At 39.0% G+C, this 18,579-nt stretch overlaps 1 protein-coding gene and 1 long non-coding RNA gene across 14 annotated transcripts in view; one reads left to right on the top strand and one right to left on the bottom strand.

Annotated features, from left to right (window-relative positions):
• The window catches only part of CTNNA3 (catenin alpha 3), a 570,905-nt gene that overhangs the window by 284,636 nt on the left and 267,690 nt on the right, over window positions 1-18,579 (bottom strand). The window lies entirely within an intron of this gene.
• LOC308476990 lies at window positions 6,203-16,584 on the top strand. The gene is made up of 3 exons (XR_013986319.1): window positions 6,203-6,340; window positions 8,563-8,630; window positions 16,338-16,584. It is a non-coding gene; the product is annotated as an uncharacterized lncRNA (long non-coding RNA).

Genomic DNA, 18,579 nt, shown 5'->3' with positions numbered 1-18,579 from the left:
GCAAGTTTTAAAGGGTGTTAAAGAGGAGTCCAGTAGGCATACTTTCTACATAGTATTTTCATTTATAGTGTAGAATTTTATTGAGTATAGAACAGTAAAGGTTCCCAGTGGGAAAAAATTGCAATATGTGTTAATGAATATCAACAATAAATGAAAACCTACCATAGAGAAAGGGATGTAATAAAAAACAAAAACAAAGGGCATAGACTCTGGAGACAGTTTCACTTAATTAACTTACGCAAACATATATGTTTACTGTTTGTACATATTTTCAACACTATCCTTTAATTTAATTTGGGAGTGTTTAGAAATGAAACAAAGGGAGTGAAGGGCTGCAGGGTAAGAAAAGGAAAACAGGGTTAAATAAATTTCACCTCCAGATAATCACTTGAAAAGGGCATTAAGTACAAGATATCTGTTATATCCTGAAGTATTCACCAAGTGTCACAGGCCTATGGGCACTCCAAATGTACACTTACAGTACAGTGGTACCTCAGGTTACATACACTTCAGGTTACAGACTCCGCTAACCCAGAAATATTACCTTGGGTTAAGAACTTTGCTTCAGGATGAGAACAGAAATCATGCTCCGGCGGTGCGGCAGCAGCAGGAGGCCCCATTAGCTAAAGTGGTGCTTCAGGTTAAGAACAGTTTCAGGTTAAGTATGGATCTCCGGAACGAATTAAGTACTTAACCTGAGGTACCACTGTATCTTGAAAAAAGTACACAACCCCGAAGTGAAATGTTCAACCTCAATTCATTTTGTAGAAGCAGCATCTAAAAAGCTTTGCTGATCTCCAAATCACTGTCCTTTGGGGACCATTTCACACATTACATGGGGGCAAACCAGTGTTTGAGCATAAAATCAAGAGAGAGCTGCAGCCAGTCACATGTCCCTGAGAAGTATATGTGTGAAATATATATTTGCAAACATGTGTTCGTCACATTCACACTTTACGCATTTTAGCTGCACACTTTTAAAACTTTGGTGTGTGCCTAAAATAGTAAGTGTAAATTGGCTCTTGATTATATCTAGAAAAAAACCTGTATATTCAGGATATAATTTTATTATCTCTATTCTTCCAATGTATGCTGTACCAACATACCTGCGGAAGTTCTTGTTCTCATGGGGCACCCACTGCTTATTCCAGCTTAATAACTAGTAGCTGAAATAGCCCTAAGCAACATCTTTGACACTTTATATTCTCATTTAAAAAATGTCAACCTAAATATGTCGATGTCACAGTACAGGTTTCTGATCTCTACAGTTATTCTTATTCCAGTACATATACAAAAAACAAGCATGTTGGTGCAAGCCAAAGTTTAAAACGTTTAACAGCAATTAATAACAATTGGTGCCTATTAAGTTAATGTCCTATTCTTAGGAAATGTTCAACCCTCTTGAATTAAGCTGGTTGAAATGGAACACCTTGGAATGTAAAACAAAGGCACCTTAGAACTAAAGCACTCATTGGCCTGCTTCAGATGAATCAAGGTCATCATTGCAAAAAACCACAGTTTGCTGCCACATGAACAAGTGACAAGCTGGACCACTTCCTTATTCTCTCTCCCCTCCCCTTCCCTGCTCTTCTTCCCCATCTAGCTGCAAAGAAAAGTTAGTGGATTTTAAAACCACAGCTTCCTGTGATAATCTGATCCTTATCTGGACTCTCTGTAGGGAGTCCTGAAAGCTACCATTTCCCAATTCAAATATCATCGGAAACTATGGTTTAAGCAATCAGGAAGAATCCTTGCAGCCAAGCACACAAGAGAAAGGGAAAATGAAACTAAGCATTGTGTGGAGGAAGTGAATACAGAGAGGGTTTTCACTCTCTCTCATAATGCTCAAACTACGAGCCAAAAAACATGTTCACATAGCACAGAGTTAAATCTATGAATTTGCTATCATAAGATGTAGAGATAGCCACAAATGTAGATGGCTATAAAAGGGGTTTAGACAAACCCATAGTTGCTTGGCCCTCCAGATGTTTTGGGACTACAATTCCCATCATCCCTGACCACTGGTCCTGTTAGCTAGGGATGATGGGAGCTGTAATCCCAAAACATCTGGAGGGCAAAGTTTCACCATGCCTGCCATAGAGGATAAGGCTATTAATGGCTACTAGCTACTTCCACTGTTGAAGGGAGAATGCCCTTCAATACCAGTTGTTGGGAATCACAAGTGGGGGAGAGTGCAACTGTACTGAGGTTCTCCTTGCAGGCTCCTCATGGGCATTTGGTTGGTCATAGAGAGAACAGGATAATAGACTAGATGGGCCTTTGGTAGGATCCAGCAGGGCTTGTCTCATGTGCTTAAAAAAAAGAGGGAGGGAGGGCTCCAGCTCATTGTCACTCTGGAACACAGCATCACTTGGTGCAGCATCCTTGTTACATGTAGCCATTATCAACTTCTAGATTAGAAAAGACAAGTCAATTGTTCAAAACGTAAATTAACAGAGATGGAGAACTGTACAGTCCTAAAATGGAAGAAAGTCCCAGGACACATATGATTGCAGCCTGAGCACTAAAACATTATGGAACTCATAGGACAGAGCCATGCAGATCTGCATGGCAACACAGCCCTAAAAATAGAAAACTTTATAGACACTGAGATCCCTGATAAACAATGGCCATATATTTATAAATATGGCTCATATACTGTGTTTCTATAAGCTCTCTATATAATAAGATGTGTTTTTTAGCTCCTTGTCCCTGCCAGATCTAAAAGGATTTATCCGAGATATTCAAATTAACAATGTCAATGTGAAATGGTAGGTGTTGTAAAATCAAGTCATATTGCATACATTTCTGTAGTATATTAGGAAAAATGTTGGAATGCACAAATGAATTCACCCCTTGAGAGTTGTTAACTTAGACATTAATATGCTTTGAGGGAATTTAATAACTACAGCAAAACTGACCACTTTCTTAAAACAAGAAAGCGAACATAGTGCTGCTGAGAAGATATGGCTAATTAATATTGGGACCCTAATGGAGTTGAACAAACTTAACTCTTAAATGGTTGTATAACAATGAAGCTTTTTAACAGAATTGTAATGTTCTGTGACCATAGCATAAAATGTGAGCTATCAATGAGGGCCTGAGACAAATGGAATTATTTCTATTCTGATACTAGATGAGGTAAAATTGGAAAAAAAGGCGTATCAAATACATGTAAAATTGAATCAACCCTTAAATATTTTTTGTTGGTACAACTCTAGGGAGGTACTATGATGCCAAAGGCTCAAAAAGTCCACATGAAGGATTTCCTTAGTTATTAACTGTAATTATGGCCTGCTTTACCCCATGAGATCAGGACAGGTAATAACAGTAAGCTAGCAACTCTATCCTATCCGTGTCCACCCATACCAGTTTAAATAAAATGTTTTATGTTGCCGAAAAGAGCTTCATAGTCTAAAAACAGCACCTTGCATTGCACCCAGAAGCTAACTGATAACCAGTGCTCAACAGCCAAATAACTTATTGCCTTCGCTTCATCCTCCCCAAAGACTTAAGGGGGGGATAGTGCTTTGCATCAGCTGACAATTATGGGTAATTTTCAAGAGCAGTCCCAGGAATGAAACTTGAAGTATTATATACAATAACATGGCCTGTGAGCCTGCCCTCAAAGGAAGAGGCTGTTTCTTTCAGATGTTAATCCACCCAACAACATGGATGGAGGTCTCTTGCTGCATAACTCTCAGGCCACTGAACAGCGCTCTGGCAAGAGTCAAAATAAATGTAACTTAGTCTGCCACTAAGTTAAAAACAAGGCATTAAAAAGCTGAGAGCAGAACAGGTCCAAGAGAAAAAGCCAGATTACTTACACAGACAACTATCTGGGCTATGCTAGGAATAAAGGGACAATTGTCTAACAAGATCTAGTAAGATAAAACTGACCCTTGCTTCTGGGTTTCGACCTCAACTGTCTTGCTTTCCTACCTTGTTTTCTCTCTAAATCTTTTATTCATTAAATAAATGATTATGGTAACATTAATACATTTAAGAAAATATATCCATAGTACTTTGCATGCAACTGCAGTAACCTTGTAATGTATTTGTATATATGACAAGTAATGTATGTGTTTTACACACGCACACGCGCGCGCACACACATACAACTTTCAAGTACTGGTTAGTGTGGTTATATAGAGATTTATATTGTTTTATATGTGCATTTATAATGCTTTAAAATATTTGTGAAGTCTAAATGATATGCTTCCACATGTGTGACACACAGAAAGATAGTGCCTGCTGTTTTCTGTGATCAGGTCCTGGACTTAGAGAAAACATACACATACCACCATGTCAAATTTGGCCTTTAATACCTACCCCTGCTCTAGGTGGGATAAATCTAAATAAGAAAAGCCATCAAAAGCCACAGACTTCTCATGGGACTGTACTACTGTAGAATGAATGGGAGAGATTTCTTGTTAAAACAACATACTTTTCCATGTGTCTAAGAGAAAGTTTTTGAGAAACAATGGGAGCTTATATAAGCAAGGAGTCTTGAGGTAGTACAGTTCTGTGGCAGACTTCATTATCTGTGCCTCTAGAATAAAGTCTTTGAAATTATCCCAATCCAAAAGATCTCCCTAAATATGGACAGTTTAGAATACACTTTTCTGGGAGGGCTGTGAAACTTCTGGATACTAGAAGGTGAAGACAAAGTAAGGCAAAACTAAAAAGATCCTACACTAGATGGAAGGAGGAGCAAAGACATATCATCAGAGCAGTGTGTTTGTGACACTGGTGATAAATAATATGAAAAGATGGGTTGATCTGGACTTCATTTAAAAAAACTACAAACAAGTAAATAATATCAAGTAAAAAACTACAACAATGAAATACATGCATAAAATAAAGGTCACCCAGTCTCCCAGAGAGAACAAACAATATGCAATCTGAACTGACCACAAATGAGATAATTATTTTATATTCCACTCAAAAGCTGCTGTCATTCAGAGGTGTTCTAATCAGATAACCTTCCTCTGCTCCCTAAACCATTTTCTGCTTTTCCAATTTTCTCAGAAAAGGACACTCTTGCTTCAGGTCACTGAAATCTGACTTACTATACAATAGGAAGGATGCATCTATCTTATTTCAGCTCCATGCCAGCTTCCCCACTGTTTACTACTAGTGCCTTTAACACAAGGCTTGATGTGTATCAGGATGAAAACAGGAACAGGTGAGTGTTTATTTAAACCCACAAATAGCAGTCTACTTAATTAGGAGGGGCTGGTGCTGGTGAGTGGGCTTGCACGTTCCTATGACCCTTGTGAGCAAACCCGTCGGAAGTCCCCATAAGCAGGTGACAAAATGGAAGAAAGACTTATGCAAAATAAACCAATCGCAACAGAATGGAAAATACCACATTACAAGTGCAAATGGATGTCAGAATGGACTAAGGCACTTTCACACATCTCTGCTTCTACAAATTATTTAAGATTGCCTGTGAGAGGTGCACACAAACTGCACAGGTGTCCTTTGGAAGGGAGAGCTTCACTCCTAACTGTCATACATGGACACCACAATCCTTCCGGCAGTTTCCATATGATCTGCATTAAGTGGAATCCTTAAGGCTGAAGAAAACAACCAAACATGCATAGATAATTAATAGATCTGTCATCTTTAGTCATCATCTTTCTCTAGTTGGGAATGAGAAGCAACATCCTATGGGAAGTGTATGTTGCCACCGGCTAACTAATTGTTAGATACTGTGACTAAAAAAAGCACTACATTTGTTAGAGTGACTGTCAAACCATGGAAGACAAAAGGAATGTTAAATGAGAGGATGTTGTTCCAAAAGCTCCCAAAACAAGGTTGAAATTGCACAAAACTATCAAGAAATCATTCTTGCTGACCTTTCAGTTTCTGTTTTCCTCCACAGTTCCCTCCTTCTTGCTCCAAGTTTAAACTCCCTCTCACCATCAGCAACACGGTCACCATAATTTAGAGTCTCTGTATGGTGCTTGCCTATCCTGTGAGCATTTAAAGATCTCCATAGCACTTCTCCCCAACTTATATTAAGGTTTGGGAGCCAGGTAAGAGACCACATCTTCATTTGTTTTCAGGATATGAGATAACATCTCTAATGGCACATCAACTGGCTGGGGACAGTAGTAGATGTCTTTAGCTAATATGAATCATTATTACATCACTGGACTGTTGCTAGAGAATGGTGAAGGTTACCAAGCTATCACCTTTGCAGACCCTCCAAGTGTCCCTATTTTCCAGAGACATCCCCGATTTAAAGAAGCCGTCCCGGTTTCCAATTTGATCCCAGAATGTCCCACTTTTCCTTAGGAGGCCCCTATTTTCATGGGAGAAATGTTGGAAGGTATGGAGTTATCTAACCCCCGAGCCATCTGAGGGCAATCCTGCATAGGGTTTTTAAAAAATTGTTTAATAGTTTATTATGTTTTTATATATGTTAGAAGCTGCCCAAAGTGGCTGGGGCAACTCAGTAAGATGGGTGGTGTAAAAACAGTAAAATTATCATTATGGAATCGGACGTCCCTATTTTCATTGGAGAAATGTTGGAGGGTATGCCTGTAGCCTATAAATTTGATCCAAATTGGCTTTATCTTAGGCATCAGTTCTGTTTGATGTGCTGGAGACCAAAATAGAAGACAGGCCTTCTGATACCATATATTTATTATTTGCCTCCAAGATCCAGTTAAGGTGACCAGATGAAAAAGAGGAGAGGGTTGCTACACCTTTAGCAGTTGGTTTGAAAAGACAGAATTTCATCAAGTATAGCTCATTATGCAAGCTGCACCTTCTGAAATTCCCTCTTCTATACAACTCCAGGGGCATTCACACATTACATTCAACAAGCATACAATGTATATGTACACAATAGTTGAGCTGTACAATGAGTGTAGAGTCTTGTACCTGTGTACACTGTAGCTGAGCTGGATTAATCCACAAGTGTGCACTCTTTCACACAAACATGGATGGAGACAGTTTGTACCTGTGTTCAGCATAACATGGGAAGATGACTTATTAAAGGTGAAGGAGCCCTGTCCTGATCTGCATCTGCTCACCCTCGTACCAGGGGTGAACTATGCACTCAGGAATCCATGTTGTGAAAGATTCTACTCTCATGTGAACACTCAGCAGGGACAGGCAGGTTCAAAGGCAACTTCCTTTTTCTTCAGAACAATACATAGAAATCTATATGGCAGCTAAGCAAAGCAGCTTAGACAGCCTTCTACTCAATCCCAACATGCCTGACCCAGATATAAAATGAAGTAGAGCCATGCCCAGTGGGACTAAATCACACCAGGCAAGTATCAAAGGGGGAAATGAAATGTTCCATTACAGGCTCATTAAAGAGATATTCAACATGCCACAGTTACAATACCAAGGGGAGTTTTTGCCTCTCATTATAGTCTATAAGCTTAGGAAACCTGGAAGTGTGTTCAGACTGTCCCAGGTGTTTCTCAGAGGTAACTGTATACGGAGTGGTACTTTAATAAAATGCTTATATGCTGCTTTCCTGATGCTTTCATTGGTTTACACTGCAACACAAAAGCCCAAAATAATTTGAAAAACAATATATTACTAACATCAGCAACAGCATAAAAGCAGGGACAGAAAATACTGAGAACGATATTGTCAACTGAAACCTTGACGGAAGAGATTTGCCTTGAACTGAATTTGCAATCAGCATATGCTCCAAATACATCTGGGCATATGATAGAAGTGATCTTGAAGAATGAACAATGGTGTACTAATGACTTTTCTAGTATATATTAAGGTTTGACTTGATGAAAAATGGCTTATTTGAATGCCAGAGTTGTGGAAGCTAATTGATTTTTAAATCCCTTGAGTGATCATTTTGGGTTCCTGGATAACTCATAAAACATTCCCACATTTGTCCAGCTAGCTTTATATGGAATTTCCACCAGTTAAACTGTATCAAAAGTCCAGCTGATCAACAGTTACACACTTACCCATTTCCTATTAGGTATATTTATTCCTTTCCATAATCTAGCCAACATAGTTTGCATGGGGTAACCTGTTAAGTGCTATTCTCTTCTTGTGGATATAGATAAGACAGGCTTAAGTGCGAGGAAACAAATATGGCATGGAACTGGGGAAGAAATATTTCTAGAGTCTATCCACTATGATTCTATTATTTTTCCTCTGATTTGGCTTATTACCGGAGCCCAATGTCTCTAACCTTAAAGTCTGAAATTAAATATGCTGATTTAATACTTCCTAGTTACCTTAGTTACTGCCTGGATCACTGTGGTGAAATCCCCGCTTTTTGCTTTTTAAAGACAGTCATTTGTTTCGTAACAGACTGGTCTATTGATTTGCAAAGGCTTGTAAACTTAATGACTAGGAAAGCCACTTATTTTAGTCCCATTCAAAGAAATCCCTGGAGCCACTCTAGTCTTGTTTGCAAATTAGTGAGCCCAATGCTATCCCCACTTACTCTAGATTTACAAGGCTTCCAAATTTACCAAGTGTAGCTAAACTCTAAAATTGGTTTGTTGGTCACATTTTTCTCTGCCACACGTATTGAAAATCTTTTTTTGTACTTTACAGTGTTCTTTCTCAGAACACCTGGTAACGATATGTGTTTTCTGTAACTTTGACACTGACTGGAAATTAAAGTAAGATGGACATAGCAAAAGAAATACATAGTAAGTCTGCAAATATTCTGTTGCATTTGCCTAAAACACAGTGGTCAGCATGCCCAGTGGTCATAGATAATGGGAGCTGTTTTCCAAAACATTTGGGGGACACCCAGTTGGGGAAGGCTAGTATATCGGACCACAGATAGATAGCGTAAATTCTATGCACGTTAGTTCAGAAGGAAGTCCGACTTACATAATTAGGACTGAAGGAAGCTTTAAGCAGATATTTAAATATGAACCTCAATGATCAACAATAATCTTGTGTTGAATATAGCAGCAGTGGCAAAACAAAAGTAACACAACCTGTGTTTCATAATGGAGAGCCTGTATTATTATTATTATTATTATTATTATTATTATTATTATTATTCTCTAAATATGTGAAATTACTAGAATACCAAAGATTTAAAAATGGAAAATGGTGGCATTTTAAAAATAAAAAAGTGGCGTAGTTTTAAATTTACAAATACAAACATAAAATCTGGTGTTGTAAGATGCATCCAAATCTGAAATTAGGAACGAACATGGAATATTGCCCACAAAATATTATTGAACTTAATAATTATGTTATAAAGGGCTTGCTAAAATAAGGAAGATGCGACAATCCACTTTCCCAAGCTGTATGTGGCAAAGATTTTAATACCAATGTCCAGAATGAGGTCAGTCAAATGCTCAGTTTTCAGTGGCCTGGTTCACACATTACATTAAACCATATTTTACTTTAAACTGTAGTTTATTTTAACTACTTAAATAGCTCCAAACCTCTGAAAAGGAAGAACAGTTTATACACAAATAAACATGTTTCAGGGGCGACAAGCAAAGACAATCAAGTATAGTCAAAATTCCACAACTATCCAAATAATTTATTAACCAAAACAAATTATCCCAATATCTCTCAGGTGTAATATTCTTCCAGGGAAGCCAGGATGCACTGCAAAATAGATTTTTTTAAAAACCCAGACAGTTTTAAATCCTTAACAGACATTGAAGAGAAGACCTCTCACAGCAAGATGGCAATACAGTTCATTAGTATATATGTAAAACTATATTAGCCCCAAATTACAGGCAATCCAAATGGCATTGAACAGAATGTATTTACACATTAAATAACCCCAGTGCAAGCTATTACATTCTGCATGCAGGTAAAACCCATCATCAGTTTTATTTTCAACTTTTATAACCAGCCTCTGGGGATTTATGTCTAGTCCAAGGTTTCTACAAAAATAAAATAATTTCACAAAAGGGTATTTTTTTTAACTAGTAAATTAACTTGAAATATCCTTTCTCTTAAATTTACAATAACTATAAATTTCTCTTTGCATTTTCCTAACATAGCATTATCAATCAATGGTTGAACTTCAAGTTATATAACTTCATTATATTTTTAATAAACAAACAAATCTCTTTTTAAGTATCCTGCTCACACTTCAACACAGCCGTACTTTAATTCTGCAAGGCAATATTTCCTATTTTAACATGCCAACAGTAACTCCTTAAATAATTTTAAGCTGCTCAGTGTCATGCTCGTTATCTGTACTTTGTTTCCATTCTCATATGATACATGGAAACGATTGCATCATTTCAATTTTCACACACAATTGCACTGATTCTGAATCAAGGTGTTTCCAGTTTAACAGCTCCCTTTTGGAAGCATTTGGATGGCCCTATTTGGCATCAGGGGGTTTCCAGGCAAGGAACTATTTACTTGTCAATAATCGACAGCACAGTGTAGCATTAATCTGCTCTCACAATTCATAATTTGTGAATTGCTTCTAGATCCAGCCATTTATGGTGATATCGCCTCAAGAGAAAAAGATCCATGGTACATTTCCCTCCCTGAACCCCTGACTGAATTCATTCCAATTAGTAAAAATGAAATGTTTTCCTGAACCATTCTGCATATTATTCAAAGCTGAAGTCAAGAGTATTCCACAAGCCACTTCTATAAAACAACTCAATGAAATACACCTCCATATTTATGCAGGATGGATGAAAAGACGGAAGAAAATCAGAAGGGAGAGCACACACATCTTTTGAATATAGTATATTTCACAATGATGTATTTCTATAGACATTTCCTATCATTTCTCCACTTACTGAAAAATATAAAATGGCACAACATAAAAAAAAAATGCTATCAGCTAACAGCAGCTGCTGTTCTCCTTTCACTACTCATTTTCTTTCTGGCATACAATCCCAACAGTTACTACTAACATGTCTTTCCCTAGGAGCAACATCTGGAAACCTCTAATATAAGGAGGCTTCTACTACCTCCAGTTCCTCTGCAATCAACACCTTTCACCCTCTGATATCAATAATATACAAATCTATGCTCCCTTTCATCCATCCTAATTATATGATTTAGGCTGCAATCCTATACAAACTTCATTGAGAGGGGGGAAGGGAATGCATTGCACACCCAATCATCTTTCTGAACCTCAAACCTTCCCTAAACTATTGCTCATTCTCTCCTCTGCCTCCACACTCACATCCAATGTATTACTTCTCATTTAGAGACTATCTCCTGTGCTGACCAATCATATCTGGACAGTACAACCAATCACAATCATCACTAGCTGGCACCTCTGTATCCAGGGTTAAAAAAAAAGAAAAGTAAGATACATTATTTTAAACAAGAAATTGAAAACCTTTCTAGTATGGGTGGCTCAAGATGAATGTCGGACCATTCAATTTTCCTTTTTTCCCCTTCTCCCTCCTTTGATTATAAAGGGTAAAGGTACCCCTGACCGTTAGGTCCAGTCGTGGACAACTCTGGGGTTGCGGCGCTCATCTCACTTTACTGGCTGAGGGAGCTTCCGGGTCATGTGGCCAGCATGACTAAGCCGCTTCTGGCGAACCAGAGCAGTACACGGAAATGCCGTTTACCTTCCCGCCAGACTCACTTTTTCCCTCCTAAAAAGTAAGGGGAAATGTGTGTGCGTCTTCTGGAGCGAATGCAGGCTGTGCAGCTATCCCAGAAGCCAGAACAGCAAGAGGGATTGCTGCTTTCACTGCACAGCAATCCCTCTTGCTGTTCTGGCTTCTGAGATTCAGAATACTTTTTTACTTGTTTTCCTCCACCAAAAACTAGGTGTGTCTTGTGGTCTGGTGCGTCTTATAGAGTGAAAAATACGGTAACTACTTGCACTTTGACGTGCTTTCAAACTGCTAGGTTGGCAGGAGCAGGAACCGAGCGATGGGAGCTCACCCCGTAGCAGGGATTCGAATCGGCGACCTTCTGATCAGCAAGCCCTAGGCTCTGTGGTTTAGACCATAGTGCCACCCCGTGTGATTATACACTAAGCAATTGAGAGTCTCTTGGGAATGCACTGGAAGGAACTGTCTGAAATAAGTGTGCACAGGATCACAACTTTACAGCACAATCCTAATCATGTAAATGCTATTTAATTCAGTGGGGCTTAGTTCCAGGTAACTGGGGTTAGGATAGCAGCCTTAGTGAAGCAACTGCACCCTTCATGTGACCTTGGGTACTGTTATGCTCACTGGCCCTTCCAAAGCAACATGCTAGAAACAGTTGACAAAGCAGCCATGAAAATACTTGGTAAACGCTGGATCTTATTGAGCCAGTACAGTAGTAGCTGTCCATATTTTCTGCTATTTGTTAACTACAAACAATGAACAATTCTTATGAGCAACTTTTATTGTCTATTATTATTGCAGCTGTTTTTGTTTTCTGGGCTTTCTTAAAATAAAATAATAAGAGTACCAGCAGAATTAGGATGCAAAAGGGTATACCCTACCTGAGATGGACCGGTGGTCTAAGTACGTACTTGCTTAAGTATTTCATATTTACTTACTTTTAATCTCATTTTCACCGCATATTGAAGGTTGTAAATAGAACATTATATGGCTGAAGAATTCTGGATCAAAATTTGCTTCTTTTTTAGCACAGCCTGAACATCTGTAATCTCAAGGCCACCCATCATTCTGTTCTTCTTTAAGAGATGCATAAACCATCTCAGCTTTTCCTGAATTAATTTGAACAGCCACAATGGACTGGGGTCCAGTTCATAAATTATTACTCCTTACCTCTCCACCAATACTACCAGGCAAAAATTTCCATTCCAGCACCCCAAACAAGTTGAATGTGATTGGGTTTCTCTACAAAACAGAGAAATTGCAGGATGATATTGATGACTCAACCTCCAGACAGAAACACCCTGTATTCACCTGACTGTTCACCAAATGAAACATCACTTCTGGACAGCACTTTGGAGATGCATAGTAGAGAAAGAAAAATATGTATTTATTTCTGCCACTGCTGCAGCAGGATTTTTAAAAAAAGAATTTATGCCACCATGAAAGAACTTTTGGTTGACTCAAGCTTCAGTCATCTCTCCATGCCCCCCTCCATTTTATTCATCTAAGCTCACAGATGTGTAAGTAGCTGCTAGCTCAACAAAAGAAACACCTTGCCTTCGGAGAAATCAGGAAATAAGCTAATTTTGCACCTTCTTACATGGAAATATATTTGTATAAAAAGGGGCCCTGAAGAATTGCAGTTAACAAGAATGAGAAGGAATGGATGTCTGAAATCAAAATGAATACCATTTGTCAATCATTTCCAAAATCTGTTATCTTACATTATTTTTTGCCACCCAGACTGTAGCCTAGTAAAAAAATTGGCTCAACTGACTGGATATAATTTTAAGCTGTCAGTTGTCTAAACTACCTGCTCTGCCCCCCCCCCCCATACACACACACCAGAAATAGGATCTTCTACTTAAAAAAAAATTGTCCTAGTTTTAAGTTTTGGCTTATTAACCATTTCTTTATATTATGTAAATTTTGTACCTTCACATACTTCAATATGCAATATGACTGCATGTACTGTACACAAAAGGGACGTTGGTGGCGCTGTGGGTTAAACCACAGAGCCTAGGACTTGCTGATCAGAAGGTTGGTGGTCTGAATCCCCGTGACAGGGTGAGCTCCTGTTACTCGGTCCCTGCTCCTGCCAACCTAGCAGTTCAAAAGCACGTCAAAGTGCAAGTAGATAAATAGGTACCACTCCAGCGGGAAGGTAAACGGTGTTTCCGTGCACTGCTCTGGTTCGCCAGAAGCGGCTTAGTCATGCTGGCCACATGACCCGGAAGTTGTACACCGGCTCCCTCGGCCAATAAAGCGAGATGAGCGCCGCAACCCCAGAGTCGGTCACGACTGGACCTAATGGTCAGGGGTCCATTTACCTTTTTACTGTACACAAACTTTTTGCAGGGGGGGAGGTGTCCATTTGTTTCTACATACTATGTAAAAGTATGTACTTTGTGTTTTATATCTGTTTTCAAGGATATGGTCCTGTCTCCTATTTAGGGTCATAACTTTGGAAATACTGGTGCATTCTTCACACCACACATCAAATTACAGAAAATTAGTTGGCTGCAAAATATGTAATAGGACCACTTTTGAAATAGCTGTGTGGGATTGTTAAAATGGTACCATGTCCTTGGTCCAGCAGCACAGAGAGTATACCAGAAAGGGGGGTACAAAATGGAGGGGAAATATGCATTTGCAAGCCAAAGGGTTAGCCCTTTAAGGCTCCAAAGTTCTCCAAAAGGCATTGAAGCTAGAGGCCGGCGCTTTAAAAGGTTAAGCAGCCCTCAACATTTTTCAGAGCAAATTGCTCACTCTGCACTATCCATGGTCCTGCAACTTCTGACCTGCCTCCAGCTTCCTAGCCTTGCCATTTTCTCTGCGAGAGTAAGCATCAGATCAGAACACAACAAAATTGCTAGTCAACCATGATGTCTTGCGACTTTTTAAAAACAGTGACAGCTGGCATTCTTTGGACCTTGAGTAAACCTTTATACTGTGGATTGATGACCTTACTCTGCAATGTATATGTTATCACAAAGATGCAGATTCCCAGAGCTTTTGGAAATCAATTTCTGATGGTTGTACTGTGTGCATAAAAAGGAGGCGTCAAACACTTTTCATAGTATGAAGAGGACGTTATAGTGTATTAAGTGTATTGTGGCAGTTGATGATCTGGCAGTTGCCCTTGTCTCATTGATCTGAACTAATACAGAATTGGTTCCAGCAGAGTAAAAGGCACTTCCATCAAACCATTATCATTCCAATTTGGCTAATTTATTTCCCGCTATTTTGTAGACATCTTGGAGAAGATGGTCCATAAACTTCATTAGCATCAGATTAATTTGATGGGGACATGTAGCTCAGGGACAGAAAATCAATTTAATTACGTCCTCTGAACTTGTCCAAATATGCCTTCAAAACTGGAACTTCAACAATGAGCCCCTGGACCCTTGGCAAGAAAGCACATATATTATTCCTGATCTGACTCCAAGAACCATTGATTTGTCCTGGGGCAATACTGTAGTGCTTCCATGTGATAAAATGATATTTTTCAAACTTATGCTGTCCTTTGAACTTTTAATATCCTATAAAATACATCTTGGGCATCTTGTTGCAATATCATTTCTGTTCATCTTTCTTTCAGTTGTACTACAGATGTGTGGGGTGCCTCCAACTATTACTGCGTGCCTCCAAATTGTCATTATATTGTGAGAGGGATTCAATTACATATCAGAAATTTAGCTTTGAACAATTGAAGTGGAATAAAGCACTCTGTCACCCTAGCACAGAAAATCCACTTTAAAAATAACACGAACTTTTTATAGTTAGGAAAGTGACAGGGAAATGCTCTGAAAAGTGTGGGATGAATGCATGATTAATGTGAAGATCCCAAAAGCCAAACAGGATAAATGCTCATTGCCATACAACCAGCCTGTAAACTATTTGGAACAAATGCTCAATAAAGGCTAGATATAGTTTAACCACCATGCAACCTTTGTGCAAAGAAATCAAGACGAATTAAGCCAAAGCACAGGTCATCTGGACAAACCTACAGTCAATCTTAGCAAAAGTATTTTGCTAAAAAATTATGTGATGTGGGGAGAAACTCCCACATTTGCTTTTGTTTCAGGCAATAATTCAGTAGCCACTTGTCAGACTCAGTTCCTGCCCAGCTGTAGGCGGGGACAAATATGTAGGGAAAGCAAAGAGGATGCTTATACTAGGTTTAGCCCAGTATTATATACACTGACAAGCTGCAGTGCTCCATAGTCTCAGGCAGAGGTGTCTTTCCTGTCAATTCAGTCTTTCTAACTGGATATTCTAGTGACTGAACCTGGAATCCACTAGATGCAAAGCATGTGTTGTTGCCAACACAAAGAACATGAATAGAATCCTCTAATTGCTCAAATAAGTGAGCCATCTTAACCAGGAAGCTTTTATAGGAATCAAGAGCACCACCTGACCCACTCTGATCTATTGTTATAAAAAGGCTTGTCTCCCTACAGTTTCATCCTTTGGACAAAGCTGGGACATGGTACACCTGACTGAGATTCAGAAACTGATAAAGGCTCAGGTCCAGACAAAACTCTACTGTGAGTTGCCATAATGTTTAAGGGTTGTTTCTGTGAACCCAGTTTAGCTAGGCAATTGGATCACTAAAAGGTGACCCAAAGATGTAACACTCTATTACAAAGGAATTCTATATTAAGTGAATAAATTTATTTGCATGTCTCTCTCAATATTTCTGCTTTTCGCTGTCATTTGGTGTTTTATTAGAATACACACTGAATCTACTGGAATGAATCACCTTCTACCAACTAATGTGTGTTCTTAAATATGCATTAGGTTTGGCTCTACTACTAAGACTGTGTTGACACTGCTGAAGTTGAGGAACTATGACTCACTCCATAACAAAGACAACCTACTTCATCATAACTGGAATGCTGAATACCTTAAGAGAGAGAAGGATTAGGAGATTTCTTTTGGAATTTGCCCTTGAGAAGCATCAATGTGAATCCACTTTATAACAACCTTCCTTCCTAATCAGGCATGAACATATATTCTATTGCTGAGTAAATAAACATCAGTGGTAACAAACCAACTCATTATTCAGTGTAACTTATTTCCCCATTTTTCCTGAGGTTCTAGATGTCCCACGGAACAATGATGAAGGACACGCAGTGAAGAAAATAGACGCTTGTTTATTCTGCTATGGATATTTTGTCCCAAATAGCAAACCTCAGTTAGGAGGGTGAGGCTGCTGTATCTCTATTTCCTATGCAAGCAGAAAGTATTTTAAAAAATGGAAAGACTTAATTAACAGTCTCTGTCAGCTTCTTTCCATTTGCTAAGGCCTCTCTAGATGGTCAAGGTGCTTGCTACACCTATAATAATCTCCTTCCTGGACAGATGATGGGCCATTAAGCTTAATGTCCTATAGAATTATGTGCTCTTTGCTAAATAAAAACAAAACAATTGCCCCTTTTCCTCGATTGTTCTCTTCCTGATATGAATAGCAAATTAAGACTGGCTTAGGGCACTTCAAGAAGCACTGAGAATTAGATGTGCAAGTGAGTAGATTATTAATGTTAATATTATGGGAGCACGTACGTCCAACAGGACCTGTTTAGTAGCTGGTTTCTCATGAGACGAAATAAACCATATGCAAAGTCTAATGTTGAAAATTAAAATTGAGGCAGTTGGTTATGTTCCTAATGCATGTTGAGAAAATCACTCTTTATCTAGGGATTTCCTCCAGTGCTTTTTGGAACACCGCTTGGGGCTCCTTCTCCTGCAACTCACCTAAACCTAATGTAACACTACTAATAATCTAAATGCTTTGGGTAAAGAGCCTACCAAGAGGGGATTAGTTAAAACTATAATTCACATCCCATTATGAATTTTAGCAAATGATAACATTTCCTACACTTCTTAAGTTAACAAAGCATCTGCCAGGACCACGAATCACTGCCACATTAACCTTGCATGCCTAGGTGGGGTGGTAGTGGGTGCCACAGTGTGAGAGACAGAAAAGCGCTATGGGGCAAGTGCCTCCATCATTATTCAGTGAGGAGATGGCTATTTGCAGCATCAGCTATAAGATGGGTACAAGACATGGAGCCTTTGCTTCCCTAGCATACGTATATATTCCTACATTCTTGATGCAATGGTGGGGGAAGACAATAAAAATATGAAACAAAAGAGCAGAAGTAACAGATATCTTAGGGGAAAGGAGACGGATGGCACATTCTGAGATGAAATATTTTATTAGTGTGCAGAACAAGTACCAAAATAAAACTAACCCTAGGAGGACAGGAACATAGGAAACTGCCTTCTACAGTGTCAATCAATTGGTCTTTCTAGCTCAGCGTGGTTGACATCAACTAGCAACAATTCTCCAAAGTTTCTGACGACAGCATTCCTGGGATCTTTAACATGCCAGACATGTGACTATAAGAAGAACCCTACTGGATTCTTTAGGCCCATTTAGTCCAGCATCCTGTTCTCTCAATAACCAACCAGATGCCCAAGGAAAACTAAGAAGATAAACAAGTCCTTCTTGGCCATGAACTCATTGAGTGGACTTGGCCAAGTTACTGTGCATCTGTAAAATGGTTGTTGTGACTAAAAGCAAGATTTAATTACTGTAAAGCATTTTTGCAAAATTATATTTCTAAATATGTGATTACTAATAAATATTACACTTGACAATGGGAAACAGTTTCAGAGTTATAGTCTAAGCATCGGAGCAGTCATCTAATTTAGTCTTTGAAACATCTAAAACAATTGCTTCAAGTAGCAGGTATTCCCTTGTGCCCTTTTCTGATGTTGGGAAAGATGGAGGGCACAAGGAGAAGGGGACGACAGAGGACGAGATGGTTGGATAGTGTTCTCGAAGCTACCAGCAAGAGTTTGACCAAACTGCAGGAGGCAGTGGAAGACAGGAGTGCCTGGCGTGCTCTGGTCCATGGGGTCACGAAGAGTCGGACACGACAAAACGACTAAACAACAACAAGAAATATAATGTGCTTGTTGCAGCCACAATGTTGCTTCCAGCAACAATTTTTTTGTTGGGTAAAAAACAATG

Source organism: Podarcis pityusensis (assembly GCF_964106645.2).
Source record: "Podarcis pityusensis genome assembly, chromosome: 5".
Taxonomy (NCBI): domain Eukaryota; kingdom Metazoa; phylum Chordata; class Lepidosauria; order Squamata; family Lacertidae; genus Podarcis; species Podarcis pityusensis.
Note: the sequence above shows the minus strand (reverse complement) of the source record. Positions and strands in the feature narration are given on the sequence as shown.